Below are 17322 nucleotides of genomic sequence, written 5' to 3' on the forward strand. Positions count from 1 at the left end.
TCTGTCTCACAATTTTTCTGGAAAAGTGATGAAACAAAAGCAAAACTAAAGGCCCAAAACTGGACAAAGGACAGTTTAAACTGTTAGTAGACTAACATGAAAACATTCTGTTAAAAACAGCTAAACGCCATGGTAATCTGTGAGCATGATAAAAATGCTGAATTAGTGAAGTGCTTGCACTAGTATAATCAATCAAAGTTTAATTATCAAATACACAACAATACAGCGTGCAGCAGTAGTTGCTGGCAATGAAATGTCTGTGCTTTTGACAACTGTTCAACCATGGATTTTTATGTTTTAACAATTAAATTGAAAGCTTTAATACATTTACATTTTTTTTGCTAAATAGAATGTAGTTTTAAATGACTATACTGTATGTACAGCACAGTGAAAGGTGTACGTACTGGGGACAGTGAAGTGATTTTTTTTATTTTTGTTGTCTACCAGTGACACTTCAGAGCCAAAGATAAATATGAAGACAAACCACAGAACATCAGCTTTTATTTCTGGATATTTTTTTGCATGAATTCTTGAAGGATGCCAAAAGCACAACTGACAGTAGAGTTGTAAGGCAGTGAGTTACTGTGCCGGTTCTCCTCTGGATGCAGGCAAGCACATGGCAACTTCAGGACTCCTCCAGGAACTCTACCAAAAGCCAGATCCTCCAGGCAGCTTTCTCCAGTCTTTCAGCAGGGAGATTGAACACTGCATCGCTGTGCACACGCTAGCCTGTATTTTTGACAAGATTAAGACCTTATTATATTCAAATGAGGATGTGAAAATAATTTGTTACTGATTCATTTTTAGCTTTGCAAAAGCTTCTTGTCGGTTTTTGAAAGGCTTTCCCGAGCAGCTTTCACCACCATCTCTTGTTGCAGTGGGATAGTTTCCTCAGTTACAAGCCACAGAAGACAAATGGGGAGCACTGACTCTTCTTGCCATTCCATTAACCGGGGTTCATGTTATCAGAGCTCCCTTTAACACTGGCAGCTGTGTATGTTGGATATTGAGCCGTGTTATTCTTCGAAGAACTTGAATAATAGTAATCTGGCAGCCATGCAGAAAGGGGCGATGCAAAGCTAATATTTGATCTGGATCTTCACCAGTATAACGAAGCCTTAAATAAGTGGTTTGTGGTCAGAATTCATGTGTCCATGTGTGTGGCTCAACTAGATGTACTTTTGTTAAACAAAAGAGGATCTTTTCACTTGAGTGAGAAGAGGGGTGAATGAATGTGACCCACGTGTTTTGGGATTCAATTTAAAAATGATATTTATGAACAATGTGGCATCGATCCAATTTCAGCAGGGGCTATGAGTAAATCTGGAGGACAATGTTTTCTGAGTAAATCAGAAATTCATACTAAAAATGTTATGCGGGAGTTAACGGTGATACTAAAGCACATATCACATACATGTTTGTTTACGTGAGTCGTTGCACAGCTGTGTTTGGGATCTTTGTTTTACTCGGTTCCTACATCAGGTAACACATTCCCAGGTGGTCAGAACACAGTGCTGTACAGTATGTGCCATGGTATTGCCACACAATAAGCAAGGGTCCCGTATCTGGATAGAGAGCATCCTGTCACAATCAGCGCAAGACTGTTCAGCTAGGCAGTCTGTCCAGAGCAGAGGTGTAGGACAGCCAGAGCACAACTGAAAATGTCTATCTTCATTATTTCCTTGCCAGAGGTATCAGAAGACAGAAAGAGAATGTATCTGATAGAAAAGTGCACTAAATTAATAACCTAAAGCAATTTTTTGCAGTGCTGCAACCCAAACCTCACAGAAACACATGCATTTTCTTTTCCTCCACGTCTGGGGTTTCAGGGTCATGGCTGGGGTACTGGCAGAGGGAGAATGCCATGCACAGGGCCCTGAGTACTGACACCTGTCACATTGTGGAGTAATGTTCTCTGGGATATTTACTGTAGTTGTTGATGGGGTTTTCAGTGCTGCCGGATATTGTAGATTCAGTTCATTTCCCAGTTATTATTGTTATCATTTTCCTTTTGCATCTCCAAGATTTTGATTTGAATCTTAGATTGTAAAATAAAGAAATACCCTTTAGCACAGGTTCAGCTGGTAAGATTTCTCAGGCTTGTATATTAAGTATGTTGGGAATTTACTACAGCATGGGAGGTCTGAGAGCTTGAAGAAGGTTTCTTGTCAAAACTTATAGATGTATAGATGAAAAAACAGTAAACATGTAAGGGCTACAAGATCTGTTAACCATAAATAATACTCAGGCACTCTCAACGACATCAGTGTGGTTCATGGCTTGCTAGAAATTACAGACACGGCACTTTCCAGTGATGTCTCTGTTGTTCGTGAACCATATGAGAGCCACAGCACAGTCACCAAAGTGTTAGCCCTGCTGCATATGACAAGGGCTGCATGCCTCAATGTGGTTACAAATCCAATACTCTGTCACTCCACTGGCCATCTAAAACTGGGAGGTATCGTTGGAAAGCTAAGAAATATTCCTGTTTGCATGAGTCAGAGAGCAAAAAGCAGCAGAGTCAAAAAGTTACAAGCTCTGACATGTCACTAATTCCTCAGCTTGATGCTGCCATGCGGTGGTGTTCTATGCAATAAATATGTCGGAATTATGTGATAATGGGTATCTCCAAAACAATGAATTACACAAATAAAGTGGTTGGAACAGTATTTTCTAACTATGAATGTTCAGTTAGATCTTTAAATGAATGAAGATGGTATTCACTGAAGTACTGATGGACAGTACTTCAATAAATCTAATTTCTTCATCTGAAATGTCATTTTTACTACCAATTTTTACTGCTTGATTCAGCTGAGACTTTTATCCAGAGGGACTTACATTTATACCCATTTACACATCTGGGTATTTTAACTGCAGCAATTCAGATGAAGTACCTTGCTCAAGGCTACAATAGCAATGTGACCCCTGGGACTGCAACCAGCAGACTTTAAGAGCCTTTATCTCTACTCCACAATGGTCAATGTAATTCTGAATTATGTTATGCAGTAATGCAGAATAACTGTCTTCATCAGTATCTCCCAAAATACATGTACAGTGAAATCATTTTAATATAATATAGAATCAGTATATATATATGAATACCAAAAATGAATTACTGTAATACTGTATGTGATAATCCCTACACTTGCATGCAAATATTGACAATGTTTTACAACATTTAAGCAGTTTTTTCACTATAAAGGACATGACTCTGAGGTTCCTGGTGTTATTGAGAAGAAGTTTGGGTGGAGGTCAAATTCTAATGTCACATTTCTTCTTCCCTTTAATGCTTAAATGCTCCCTGGCTGAAAATGGCACCACCACGCCCTCCCTCCACCCCAGCATCACCACAGCAGCAATCCTGTGCTGATCTTTGCCCGGTGCTGTCATGTGCTCAGCCAGGCGACTTAAAGCCTAAGTACTAAGCTTGCTATCTCTTAATTCATCAGTTTATTTAATCATTATTAGGATTTGACCAAAGAATGGGATAAAGATTGATCAAATTAAAAACTGAAAAATTGTCAATTACATTCATATGCAGACATAAAGAGGAATGTTAGTAGAATGTGGGTGGTCTTTGTGGCATCTATAAATCTTACAATAATATCCTTTCCAGGTAAAGATCACAAGGAATTTTAACCAATCAGACAGTATCAGTATCATATCAGAAGTTTAATTGATGCAAGAGACCCCACTAAATGAGTATTTGTGTGGCTGACAAGCCCACACATCCATCCAAGCAATGCCAGGGAGCCTAACTCTCTTCTCTAAAGAGACAGGGAAGTTTGACTTTTGTTCTCTGGAGCTAAATATAGAGTTCAGTTCCTCCCTAGCAAACTCAAGCTGTCTGCAATGAAGTCCCATGTTCAGCTTCGTGCGTAGAGGTTAAGGATGGGTCACAAAGAGCAGATGAATGGTCCAGGATGTGGTGGTTTTGTCCTGTGAAAGCTTTAGTGGAAGTCAAAACAAACAATCCAGCTAGACCAGAGTCTAGTCTAAAATAATACTCTACAAGGAGTGGAAAACTCCTTCACCTCATCACAGAATGGAAGCTGAGGGAGCCTAGATGAGTATTTTGTGCAATTCTTGTCTTTGGGTCGGACAAAAGCTGTCTGAAATTTTAGAATTGCCTTTTTGTAAAACATATCTTAATATGCATATGTACAATACAAAGAAACTAAAATTCAAAGCAGCACTTTACGTACTGTATAGTATCTGTATTGACGCCCAGAAGAAACATAGGATAGAAAATATTTTTGTAGCTTTTTTTATTTAATATAAATTGAATATAAGAGTGAAAATAACAAGACACAGACACAAATAGAATTACCCTTTTACTCTTAGAATCTCAGGCCTTGGGTCCAAGTTCTTAGTGATTGGTTTTGATTTGTGGCAAGTTGAAACATTATTCAATGCCGTTATCAACAGTTTAAGGTACAGTAGCACACTCTATTTTTTAAAAGAGAAAGATGTATGTATCAAATATGAAATAAAGAAACTTTAAAGTGAGCTGCCTTTGAAAATTACTCCCACATCTAGGGGAATGAGATTAGAATGAAAGGAGTGTCTAATCATGTAGTCTTTTTTCCAAATGTTTAGAACAGGCTGCCAAAGCTTTGAATCCCAAAGAGCAAAATTGTGTCTGTGGTCCGACAATTATTTCTAGAAGGCCAATTGCCTTGCCTAACAGTGAACTAGGAACGTGTAACATTTTACTGCATTTGAGAGGCTACTGCTTTTTTATTTAAAATCCTCATCTTCTTTTCCCCTTGAATCCCAGAATGCCAAATGTAAGAATCTACTCACAACTAGTAACTACTAGCAATTGCCAGTAATACACTGTCGAGAGAAGGTTAGAAATAAAGCCCTGCAATTAATCATATGCAGGGACTTACAGTAGATATTCTTGTGAATAAGTACTGAGTAATCCCACAAGAATAACACCACCTGCTCTCAGTATACCCTATGATTATGAATTAATTAAAAAGTAGTTTTATTTTAAATTATTACAAGAATGCAGCAATTTAATTATGTAGTTAGGACCTAACAGTGTCTTCTATTAAAATAATTTAATCCAACAATATAAAAGTAGAGCCAAAACCAGGCTTCTCAAGTGTCTCAAAAAGGCAGATCCACTCCTCACACACGTCCATACTACGGGAGATCAGAACTTCAGGAATGGCCCATGTGTTATGTAGAAAGCAATACACTTTAAAAAAAGAAGTTTCTACCCTTGAAAAAAACAGATAAATCCAGATAAGTCATGGAAGATAAAACACATTTGAAATAAGAAGCTAATGCTTTGACTATTTTTGTGTCCACATTCAGAAGGGAAATGGGATTGTAAAATTCACAGTCAAGAAGATCGTTATCATTCTAACACTTAAGAGATATACTGTAGAAGCTTGATTAAAGGAGATGGGGAAGTTGTGGAGTAGAATGATTTCTGAAAAACATAATTTAATGTGGGGTAAAATTGTGAATAACATTTGTTATTGTCACACCCCACACTCTCCCTCACAAACACCATTATATTCCCAAACCTAATGCTTCACGATCTCATTCCTGACTGAACCCATCACATTCTCACGGGCACCAGATTCCACAGATTCTCACTCCTGGACCAATAATCCAACCACCATGTCCCTCTCCCTTCACTATTTAAACTTCCCTCACGCACCAAACCATGCTCACTATTGAGAAGCCTCCTTTAAAGTTTTCAAGTGTGCTTTTTTGTCTCGTTGGATTTCCCGTTTTTTTTAACTTAACTTTTCCCTTTAGATCTTGTCTCTTGGATTTCGCCTTTTGGATAGTCTTCTCGGTTTGTCTCGGCTCTTTCTGGTTTTCTGATCTCTAGCTTCTCCTATCGACCTTGCTTCTGGATTACGATTTTGGATTGTTTGCCTCTGCATCCTGCAGGATTCATGGCTACACATAGGATCCCCAGAGAACTACCTGCCAGTTCCCTGACAGTTATAGAATTCTGTTTAGATCCATGTGCTCTCGAACTGTCCGCAGATGTGTGTGATGATAAATTGAATGATATGGTGGCTCAGTTCTACAATCTGTGGCTAGGGGGTCAGCATTCATCACATGTTGATTGCTCAGGAAACTTCTTTAAGCAAAATATGATCCTTGAAACCTGCATTTTTTTTAACTTGCTTGAAATACATTCCTCAGAAAGTAGTGGGGGACTGGCCCATTGCCCTTTGCAACAGATCAATCTGAGGAAGACAATGGATCCAGGTGCAATTTAAAAGCTATCTGGAAAAGAGAGAATGATGTCCATTATGCACCAGAGCAGGACAAAAAGAAGTAACAGACCAATCTGTACATGGAAATTATACGTTTAGAGGATGTTTGTTGGCGTTGGTGTTGATATATGACTTAGCAGCTCAGAATTAATCTAATAGGGACAAGAGAAGAGTTTAGTTATAGTTTGGGAAGAGTTTAGATTTCATTTCTGTTTTCTCATTATGTGAATGAAGATCACTTTACCTTGCTTACCTTTTCATCTGCATTTTGTCTATTTTTTTTATCTAACAATGTGCTACCACACCACTTTTCCTCGAAATTGTCACAAAATAAAAAAAATGAGCTTGTCATTGATCCATTGTGGGTCAATGGTTCTGCTATTTAAGCATGTCTGAAATGTAATCAACCAAGATACAGCTGCCTGTTGAGGTTCATGAGTCAGATGTGTACAACAAGTTTATCTCCAGGTTTATAAATCCTAGGTCATGATATTAGCAATAGTTGGTCTGCATGATTTGAGTCAAGTTAGTCAGATTCAGTGTGTAGAACTTACCTGTGTTTACATAGTAGTGGTGCAGAACAGTTTGAAAATGTATATATAAGATAAAGTTGTTGAGCTCACAGAGGCACATGGCATGTTGTTTATCAACCTGGGTAGTGAAAAGGACAATTTGGCCCAGGAAGGTAAGTTTAAGTCCTTCCTCAGTATGGTTTCATCAGGGATGTTCTCATTCTTGAAAGTGTCTAAAATTAAATTAATTTGGGTATTTATAAACACCTAGTCTCTGCTAGAGAATATGTTCTATTGAAGAACCTTGAAAGAGCAGTGTGTGCAAAAAAAACACATGATAAGAAATAACTATGTTGTTATAGATGTTGGTTTTGAGTGACTGAAGTACAGTAATTTACTATCGAAGACGTTGATACAAGAGAAACTGTGATGAACCGAGGGAATAAAGGAACGCTGCCTGATTTTTTTATGCACAAGAATACATGCACCCCTGGATGAATACAATTTGGAGTAAAATATCTGCCCCATCCAGCTCCCACAAAAATGAGATTCTACATCGTCTGGCTCCTAGACATATTTTGAATTGAAGTTTGGCACTCATATTCACATTGCACAGATCACATAAAATCTTGATGTGCTTTAATCCAGCTATTATATTTACTTTATGATAATATTTCACTGTTTACAGAGTTAGAACCAGGTGGCACTGCAGAATATGAAAGGGTAAAAGTAGTCATTACAATTTAGTCCTGAATAACTGTTGCCATGTTCACTGGTTCTGACTCGTAAGAGCTAAGTGTTTTACAATGAAACCTTGTTTAATAAAAACAGGTCTTTTCTTAAACCAAAACCAATTCAATGTGTTTTGAGATGGAATGGTGTATGAAGTAGAAAATTGAATAATTAAGATTGAGCATGTGTGAAATAATAGCTTAACCCCTAGTTTACTTATCACAATTAAGGAGGTAATTAGAATAAGGTGGTTAAATAAATAGGTAACAAGTTGACAAGTTTGTACAGCACTGTCCAATATAATGTTCTAAACTTTGTGAGTCTGATCTTTACTATACATCTTAGCAGAAATATACTGTATGATGTACCGTACTGTATAATTAAAGAAGTTTTTGGGGAACCTAAAAAAAATAGTTAAGGTTCATCGGTCAATGGCTGACCCTGTGCTCTGACCCCAAGCTTCTCTCCCTGTCTGTGTCTCCATGGAGAGCAAGTTTGGGTATGTGAAAAGACACATTCCTAATACAAGAAATTGTATCTGGCCAATAAAGTTAACTTATCTTATCTTATGCCAGCAGCCATATCACTCAGCAACTCACAACTGGCAGCCCACTGAAACTCAGCAGGTGTGAGCCTGGTCAGTACCTGGATGGGAGACTCCTGGGAAAAACTAAGGTTGCTGCTGGAAGAGGTGTTAGTGGGGCCAGCAGTTGGTGCTCATCCTGCGGTCCATGTGGGTCCTAATGCCCCAGTATAGTGACAGGGACACTATACTGTAAACAGGGGCCATCCATCAGATGAGATGTAAAACTGAGGTCCCGACTCTCCGTGATCATTAAAAATCCCATTAAATATTAAAAATCATAAAAAATCCCATGGCGTTTCTCGAAAAGAGTAGGGGTGTAACCTCGGCATCCTGGCCAAATTTCCCATTGGCCCTTGCCAATCATGGCCTCCTAATAATCGCCATACAGTATATGAATTGGCTTCATTACTCTGCTCTCCTCCCCACTGATAGCTGATGTGTGGTGAGTGTTCTGGCGCACTATGGCTGCCGTCGCATCATCCAGGTGGGGCTGCACACTGGTGGGGGTGGAGGGATCCCCATTACCTGTAAAGTGCTTTGAGTGGAGTGTCCAGAAAAGTGCTATATACAGTAAGTGTAAGTAATTATCATTTTTAATTATAATTATTATTATCTTATCACTTTCAACAGCCTCAACCTCAACTTGACCATAGTGATGGGAGAGTCCATAAGTGTGTTATGCAGCAAGAGAATGATACCAAACATACAAGCAAATTAATATCCAAGCTTTATCATCCCTTGTGGGAAATCTGTGTTACAGAACAGCACAATACAGCAAAATTACAAGGACAGACAATCATCAAAAACAGAGAAAACAAAGTGTGCTACAGGAGATAAGAAAGTAACTTTACATTGCTTAAAAGTGAGATTGCAGCAGGGATTAAATATTTCTTATTTACTTTTATACCTGGGGAGACAGAGGCATCTCCCAGATACAAGTAGTGTAAATTCACATTGGAGGGGCTGAGACACACACTCTCCAATATTCTTCTGGCCTTCTTTAAACCCTCTCTTTGTAGAGGTCTTTTAAATTAATTTGGTTTGCCCCATTTATTTTTCTTCTTTTCTTCACTAATTTTCCTTATTACTAAAAGTACAAAAATGGCACTGCTGTTGCCAAACCAACAAGTGAGACAGTATGTTAAAACAATTTCAACAAATGATTTGAAAAAGTGTTAGATAGTTTTAACTTATAATAAAATAGCTGAGTTTCCTAAGAAAAACAAGTTTGCTGGCCTCTTTTATAAAGTGTCACAGCATTTGTCCCATCTTCCCATTTTTGTCAATGAACAAGTCCCAAATCCTTGTAGTCATTGACAACCTCTAGCCACTAATTAAGTTACATTTTTCCTAAAATCAATTCCTTTGTTTTTAAAATGTTTAACATCAAAGAGAACTCATTACTGCCAAGGTCTAGTCCATCCTAATCTGTCCCTCTCATGCCCATCACGCAAACGGCACTGCACCCAAGCCCCCTCCTCCACCTTAAAGGTGCTGACCCATACGACAGCCCAGCCAGCCACCAGGTGCTCACTGGCAAACACCACCCCCTGGCCTGACTCAAGGGTAGGTTCCAGCGCCCCTGAACCAAGCCGGGTTCTGTTTTAGATTAACCATCCTGGGAATGTAATTTGGATTGTTCTTTGTCAGGACCCTCACCTGTGCCTGTGGGTGGAAGGTTGCCGGTTCAAATCCCGCATCCGGCAGAGGAATCCTACTCTGTTGGGCCCCTGAGCAAGCTCCTTAACCCCAACTGCTCCAGGAGCGCTGTACAATGGCTGATCCTGTGCTCTGACCCCAGGCTTCTCTCACTGTCTGTGTGTCTCATGGACAGCAAGCTGGGGTATGTGAAAAGACAAATTCTTAATACAAGAAACTGTAGGTGGCCAATAAAGTGATCTTATCTTACCTTAGATTGCCTTGCCAAGCATAAAGCTACCAACAGCTTTGCTCTAAGGCTCTCTGTGGTATTCAAGCTCCTCCAACATGACCAGGTCACGATCCCAGGAAGAGCAGGTTGTTATGGCAGGAGCCTTGTGTGCATCGCTGCAGCTGCAGCCTGCCCAGGGGCCATGGGAAGGACTATTAGGTGGCCTAACAGTGTCAAACCAGGAGTACAAGGTGGGATTTCACTCAGGCTTGTGAAAAAGCCCCCTTTCAGGAGGCAGAGCTGGAAGCCCTGGGTGGGACTGGTGGGGGCTGTACTTCTGGAGTGTAAGAGGGTGTTTCAAACTTCAGAGGATCACACTTCTTAGCCTCCCCTGGAATGCCTGGCTTATGCCAGGATGCTGGAAAGGAGACTCCCCCTAGTAGTACTACAGCACTACCACTACTACCACCACTACCATTACCAACTACTGCTACAAATAATAATAATTATTATAATAACTAAAATACGTTATGTTATATAGCTCCTTTAAAAGTAGCATCTCAAAGGAAAAACTGAACAAACTCATGGTCAATGCAACTTATAAACAGGAATAACAAAAGGTGCCACAAGTTACTGAATGTAAGAGTTTCCATATGTATTCACAGGAATATTTAGTGTTGGATCGTTTCATCTAATAACATCAAAGACCTCAATCCCTCTTAGGAGCTGAAATAGGATACTACAGATGTATAAGCAAGTGTGCTCCAGATCACTAAGGAGAACACGTTACTCTGATTTTTCAGATTGTGGATGTGCATGGATTTGCAACAGCTAATCTGAAATACCTTCATGCTTCTACTGCTCCAATCTGCACTCCCGCCCATGTTGGAGGTTTCTGTAGTGATGACTTCTTTGCTGAATATTTGTCCCAAAGGAGCACCCAGGGAGAGGCTAGCTGGGTCCCTCCACCAGCTAAAGGCTGTGTCTATTGCACACCACATGCATCACAAAAGCATTGCACCATGTCTGACTTGATCTATGACAGAGCAGGTCTGAGCAGGGCCGAGACAGTAGAGGAGGTGGTCTGTCGCATGGACAGCCCGCTCCATGGAGGGAGCGCAGATCAGCCACTTATACACGTAGTTCGATATTCTGAGCCCCTGAAGATGTCCTTATTTTTTAGAAAAAGTACTCAGATTGACATAATGATCTGAAGAATGTTACTTTCCTACGCCTTGCTCTGGAAGACAAACTCAAGATATTTCCTGTGACTTGAGTGGGTGGATGAGAAAATAAGCATACTTTAAGTGTACTGTGGTGAGCCAGTCGCCAGGCTGGACAGACCAGATAATGGATTTTTTTGTGAGCATCTTTTAACATGAAACCCCGTGATTCATGGTTGAGATCTCAGGTCTAGTTTGGGGGGGCAGAGTCCAGCCTGGAGGTGAAATGCAAACCCACGTCACCATGACTCCTATAAAAAGATCTGTGATTTCAGACAAACATCAGAGCAACTCAGGCACCCAGATGGACGGGCGCAGCATCACCAGTGATCGACAGGTGGAAGCTGGGGGTGTGAACTGGGTCCCCGTCTTGTAAAAATAAGGGCTACGAAGAGGACGACAGAATCCCAGCGGAGTGTCGGTGTCGGAGGGAAGGCCAGGGTAGCGCCTGAAAACTCTCAGAGGCAGAGCTGGGAATCATGGGGTCTTTTCATTGTTTTCACTGAATACAGACCAAATGTCAAATATATTAAATATTATAATCTTATTTTTATATATTTTTAGTAGCTACTTCACTGAGGAGGAGTGCTATCTAAAAAAGCACTGCATTTATCTGTAAGGGTTGATGTCTTTTTTTCCATCAAAGTCCTTCTCGTCCATGAAAATCCTGACAGAAAGGGCCTCCGCAGGACCCAGGGGGTGTCTTCCCTCTGCTGGCCCTGGAACTGTGGTTAAAACCGCTGAGTACCCTTCTGAAGCTGCCAGAACTGAGGGCATAGGACAGGAATGTGTGTTGGACAGACACAGGCTCTAAAAACAGCCAGGGCAAGGCAACAAAGCAGTCCTGCCTTCCACATTCCACTGCTGCTCCATGTACCACTTCTGTAATTAGAGGAAAACAAACAGTAATTCAAGGAGCCACATCAGACAACAAAGAAAAAAAGGACAAAGGCTACATTTCTCAATGGTTTGGGGTTTACCCTTTAAATGTTCACAGGCATTGAGCAATAAGAGCCATGTCACTAGCTGGTAATTATTATTTCTACATTTTAATTTTTTTCAGTACTCTATTTAAAAAAAAAATGTTTCTCCCCATCCCATCCTACTCCATTTGCTTCACCCCTAGATGCTTTGTATTCAAAGTCGAATAGAAGTTTCACATAAACCAACCTATGACAGGCTTATTTTTATGTTAAAATAATGGCCATACTGTAGATGCGTTATGAATTTAATATGCTGAGACACAGTAGTTTTAGTTAGTACTGTACATGGACAGCTGAATTCCGGACCTACTGAAGCCTTAGTACCTTAGTACAGTACGTGAGGTGTTGCAGTAGTTTAATCCCTGTGAAGTTCTGTAAAGGCATGTGTTTATATTTCAGCATCAGACAGGACAGGCTGAGCAGAGATCTTAACTGAACAGTGTTACTGAAGTGGAAGAAAGATGACCCCTGTAATGTTCAAACAGGAGATCAGGGTTATAACACTGTCAAAAACAACACTGACCTTCACTTTGAGTCAGTCCAGTTTGTACTGGGCACTATTTACATACCAATTCACAGTATATTTAATCAGCACACTTGCTACAGAAAGGGCATGCTGAAATCCATGTTGTACTTTAGAAGATACTCCAATAAGGAGGATACATCTGTAATCATGAAAATAAAAAGGTATGTGCCAATATTACAGCATATAATTGACAGGGCATTAGCCAGTCAGTACTATACAAGTGAAAGAAAAAACAACCTTGTCTCATTCCTGTGCTGAGTTCCAAATGACTAACACAATCTTATCTTAATTCAGCAAATTTGGTAAGATGATGTTAGGAGCATTTGGAAAATATACGTTTTAGATATTTGCTATGAATTTGCAACCATTTGCAACCATTTGATAGTGATTTGTTTTAGCAGATGATTTTAACTCACTTGTATCTGCCATAATTGGGCAAGTCTGCACAATCAATACTAATATGAGACAAATTCCCAGAAAAGGATTGTTATAATAAATAATCTCCCTCATTCCTCATGGCCACGGAGCCTTGTACACTGCTTTGCAGATCGTACTAGACGCTGACTTCGTTATCTGTGAAGGTGCACAGACAAAAACACTTTTCTGCAGAAAAAGAAAGAATCAAAACAAAGAAGAAGAGAAATTCTGTTACAACTCGTGTAAGTAGAGTTTCTATATAGTTATCATTATCCCTTAGAAATCTGTTGTCCAATTATGTAATGCTCATACATTCGCCAGCCAAACATGTCACTCTTTCAACCATATTGACTCAGAGTTTAATCCTCTGCCAGTAGCAGTTCTGGCGTCCTGCCCCATCATACTCCTCCAGAAGCCCTCTGTGTAATCTTATCTACCAGAGCCTACTGCACACTCACTCACCAGCAGCACTGCGGAGTTCCCGAGTGAGCAACACGCTGAAAACACACATTCTGTGGAACATTCTCTGTTTACGTTGCGAGGGCTATGAATTACATGATTTGATTGCTTTTCCGTCTATGGCAACGTTTGATAGGCTTTTGACAGGTATTATCTTAACAATAGATATTGTAAGAAATCTGTTTAATACTGTGCAAAATATTGTGTAAACGAAATTTTAGCCATTTTCTCTAATTTCATATAATTAACTGGTAATCCTAATAGATGTGGAATTTGTCTGTCAATATTAGCTGTTTAGCTTTACGGGTGAATAGACAGGCTGGATAAGCTTCTGCTGCAGGTTATATTGACTGCATATTGGTTGCCTCCATCTGTATGTTCACGTTTTTAAAGACTTTGATCCATGCAAATTAAAGATTGCCAAAGGACAAGACTGGTTTATTTTCACCTGAGCTAAGCTGTATTTTTTATAATTGTAGCATACTTGATGCAATAATTAAAGATATTTGTGGAGGCTTTAAATTAATTGCTCACACTTATGACACATACTGTACTGTATGTTGCAGTTCCCCAATGTATCTAATAATTACGCACATACTGTACGCATATCTACATTCTGTAAACTTAACAAATAAGCATTCTTCAAAAGAAGGAAACACATAATGCTTTGATCACCAAGGAGAATCACAAGCATAGACAGATTTTGGAGACTCCCTGTTATTTTAAGCCGAAGCCAAGAAATGATACAATGTCAATCCATACTCATACTGCAGATGATATCCTGCTGACACTGTTTATCTATGATATGATTTTTTTATATTCATAAATATGTGCTTAATAACAGCAGAGGTGAATTCCTCTGTTATTAGACGCTGTTATTAGACGCCAAAAGGACTTCAAGGTCTTTAATTTAATTGTTTTTCTTTCAACAATGTTCTGGAAACTATGCTGCTATTCATTAATTGTGAGTGTCAGCAAGGGAATTCTGAAAGGATTCCATCCCTCAGCCTCAAGACAGCAACCCCATCAGACCCTATAGGTGTCTTGAATCAGTGGCTGAAGATGCTATTGGATAAAGATCCCCATAATTAGCTCAACAAAGTACCTGGAATGAAAACCAGAAAGATCATCTAAGTAAAGCTTAAGGGATGTGGGCTTTAACAGTCTGGGGGGTCACTAGTGTCTCAGCCAAGCAGTTTTCCTTCTTAGAAATAGTATAGGCACCCATAGAAGCTGGGTAATATACAGTAGCTTCTCTAGGTACAGTATTGCACAACCTGCATGTGCTGTCACATCCTGCCACTAGAGGCCGCTGTGGCCATGCTTGCATCCGGCTAGGCTTAGCACAGAAGACAGCGTACAGGAGTTACACCAACATAAAAGAAAACATTTTTTCACTGGTACATTGGTACTTCTCTCTTTCCTAAGCTTGCCAACCACTGTACAATAGCAGTTATTCATCTGTGTGTCGGCTCGTTGATGTCATGATATCACAGAGCCTTCAGCTTCCAAAGGTGTCGCTGACTGTGCAGATGGGACAAGGAGCTGCATTCCTGCAGCAGGGCAAGGGAGCTTTTTAATTTTTGCTCCATATAGGCTTCAGTGATCCCTGTGATCTACCTAAATTAATGCAGCTTTTTGGGAAGCAACATTCAGTTCAACATGAGCTGTAATGATGTTCCAATTTGTAAGGTGCTGACAATTGAAAATGTCTATAATTTGTGCAGACTTGTTGGGATGAAGCAGTGGGTTCAATTTCCTTTTGAATTATGAAATTGTGACATGAAGTTTTTTTGACACTACTCAGAATTGGAGTTTATATCCATGTGAATTCAGACACTACGGTGCAGAGCGACAAATCAAACATGCTTGTTCACAATACTGCTTCACCGGTATGCTGTTAAGCACTGTGGCCAGTTTTGTCTATGGGGAGCTGTAACCTGAAACATTTTTGGGAGTGCCAAATAAGCTGAGGCAGCTCTAACAGCAACGAGCACTGGAAAAAGTTGCTGCGGATTGTTTCAGTTTATCAAGGCCTTGGAATTTCAGAATGAATGACTAAAGCAATTTATAAAGTAATGTATAAGGTAAGAGAATCAATAGAACCATTATGTTTTATTAGCCCATAGCTTCAAACAAGCCTTCCAACCACATTACTGTGTCATTATGCTGGTGGCCAAACAGTATTTATCCAATGCTTCTTAGATGGATCTGCTGAAGCTATTCTTTCCATCGAGAATGCCATGGAAAAGTCTGAAAATGTAAAAAGATCTATTGAAGTGTGGGCTGAGCAGTTGTTTTAAGAGAGATGAGCTATGAAAAAACAGAAAACCAAAGAATTTCCCCGGGAAAGCCACTTGAAAGGTTCGTGCTGGAGGGACAGAGAAGGAGCGCGGTGTTGCCTTGGACCTCACCTTTGAGTCTGGACTCGAGCAGGGAGGGACCTTGGCCAGGAAGGACACATGTTTTCTCGCTTCATCACAGGTGGATTGTGGTCAAACTCCAGGATGCATCCAGGATGGCCACCACACAGAACGATTACTGGGATAGCCCTGCCCTTCAGAGAAACTGATCAGGGAATGGCTCTTGAGCCCGTCCACACTGAACAGATGTCCTGTAGAAAACAGAGATTCAGACATTCTGAAATAATAAGAAAAAATAATCGTGAAAGAACTCAGTGATTCCGTCACAGCCTCAAGCTGAGGTTTGACAGATCCCAGCCTATCAATCTCTACATCTCAGCTCCGATGTTTATTCTATGCATTAATGACTGTCTCTGCAGCTGTGTGGTTTAGCAGCACTGTCATTATCAAGTCTTATTCTTTGAATCACAAAGTTACTCCACTGGAAAAGCAACCACAAAAAGCACTTATTACAACTCTTATAGATGTCTGCATTCTTATGGTGTCATAATGCCCCATAACCATACTCTCTCCTCCAATAATGTCACTCAACTACAATGCCTTTTTTCAAAATGCTGATTAATCCATTTCAGTGTGGCAGTGTGGCAGTGTGTGTCAGTGTGTTGTGTGTGTGATCTCTCTCTGCATTTCAGGTTGCAACACTCCAGGTCCAGTATACAGTATGTGGACAAATGCACTGGACAAACATTAGGAATGAATGCCTGAGTCACACAAACTGTTTCTGACCTTTTGTTGTGGTTAATACTACTCAGATATTGTAGTGTGATTATTAAGCATCTACTCTTTTAAAAGAAGAAAAATTCACACATTTTGGGTTTTCTAGGAAGGTCTCATTTCAGATAGCATCCAAGAAATATGTTCTTTCTGTTCAGAAGAGCATTTTTTTCATGTTATACAGGGAAAGATTGAACGTTTAATCAATTTCTCACTAGTCAGGACCAATATAAAGAAAGCTCTATAAGCAGACTCTGCTACTGTATGGCTGTTCATCACTCAGTATTGCACTTGGATGCTGTCCAACTAGAGACCCCTTAGGCAATGGAAAACATAAGGGGCAGAATAGTTAGATACAGCTGTCTTGCAACTATATTCCCTCCTCACAGCATAAAGGACTTCTGTGTGAGCAGCAAGGGCACCTTATCAGCAGACTGCTGACCGCTCAGAGGCACAGGGGCAGACAGTAAGGTCTTGCTCTCTGTGGTTTGACTCCCCAAGGTACTGAACGCAAGGTAGAGAGAACAACTCTTGACAGTAGCACAGAGGTTTCATGGCTGTTTAAACCAATCTAGAAGGTTAAAAGGGACTTTTAACTGGGGAAGGGCAGCCTTCAGTAGCCA

At 40.0% G+C, this 17322-nt stretch overlaps 1 long non-coding RNA gene across 1 annotated transcript; it reads right to left on the reverse strand.

Annotated features, from left to right (window-relative positions):
• Nucleotides 1-534: 534 nt before the first annotated feature.
• LOC138241238 (uncharacterized) lies at nucleotides 535-10867 on the reverse strand. The gene is made up of 3 exons (XR_011190425.1): nucleotides 10800-10867; nucleotides 9744-9922; nucleotides 535-729 (listed from the first exon to the last, which is right to left on the reverse strand). It is a non-coding gene; the product is annotated as an uncharacterized lncRNA (long non-coding RNA).
• Between the last annotated feature and the right edge of the window lie 6455 nt (nucleotides 10868-17322).

The sequence above is a fragment of the Lepisosteus oculatus genome, chromosome 1 (genome assembly GCF_040954835.1).
Source record: "Lepisosteus oculatus isolate fLepOcu1 chromosome 1, fLepOcu1.hap2, whole genome shotgun sequence".
NCBI classification, from domain to species: domain Eukaryota; kingdom Metazoa; phylum Chordata; class Actinopteri; order Semionotiformes; family Lepisosteidae; genus Lepisosteus; species Lepisosteus oculatus.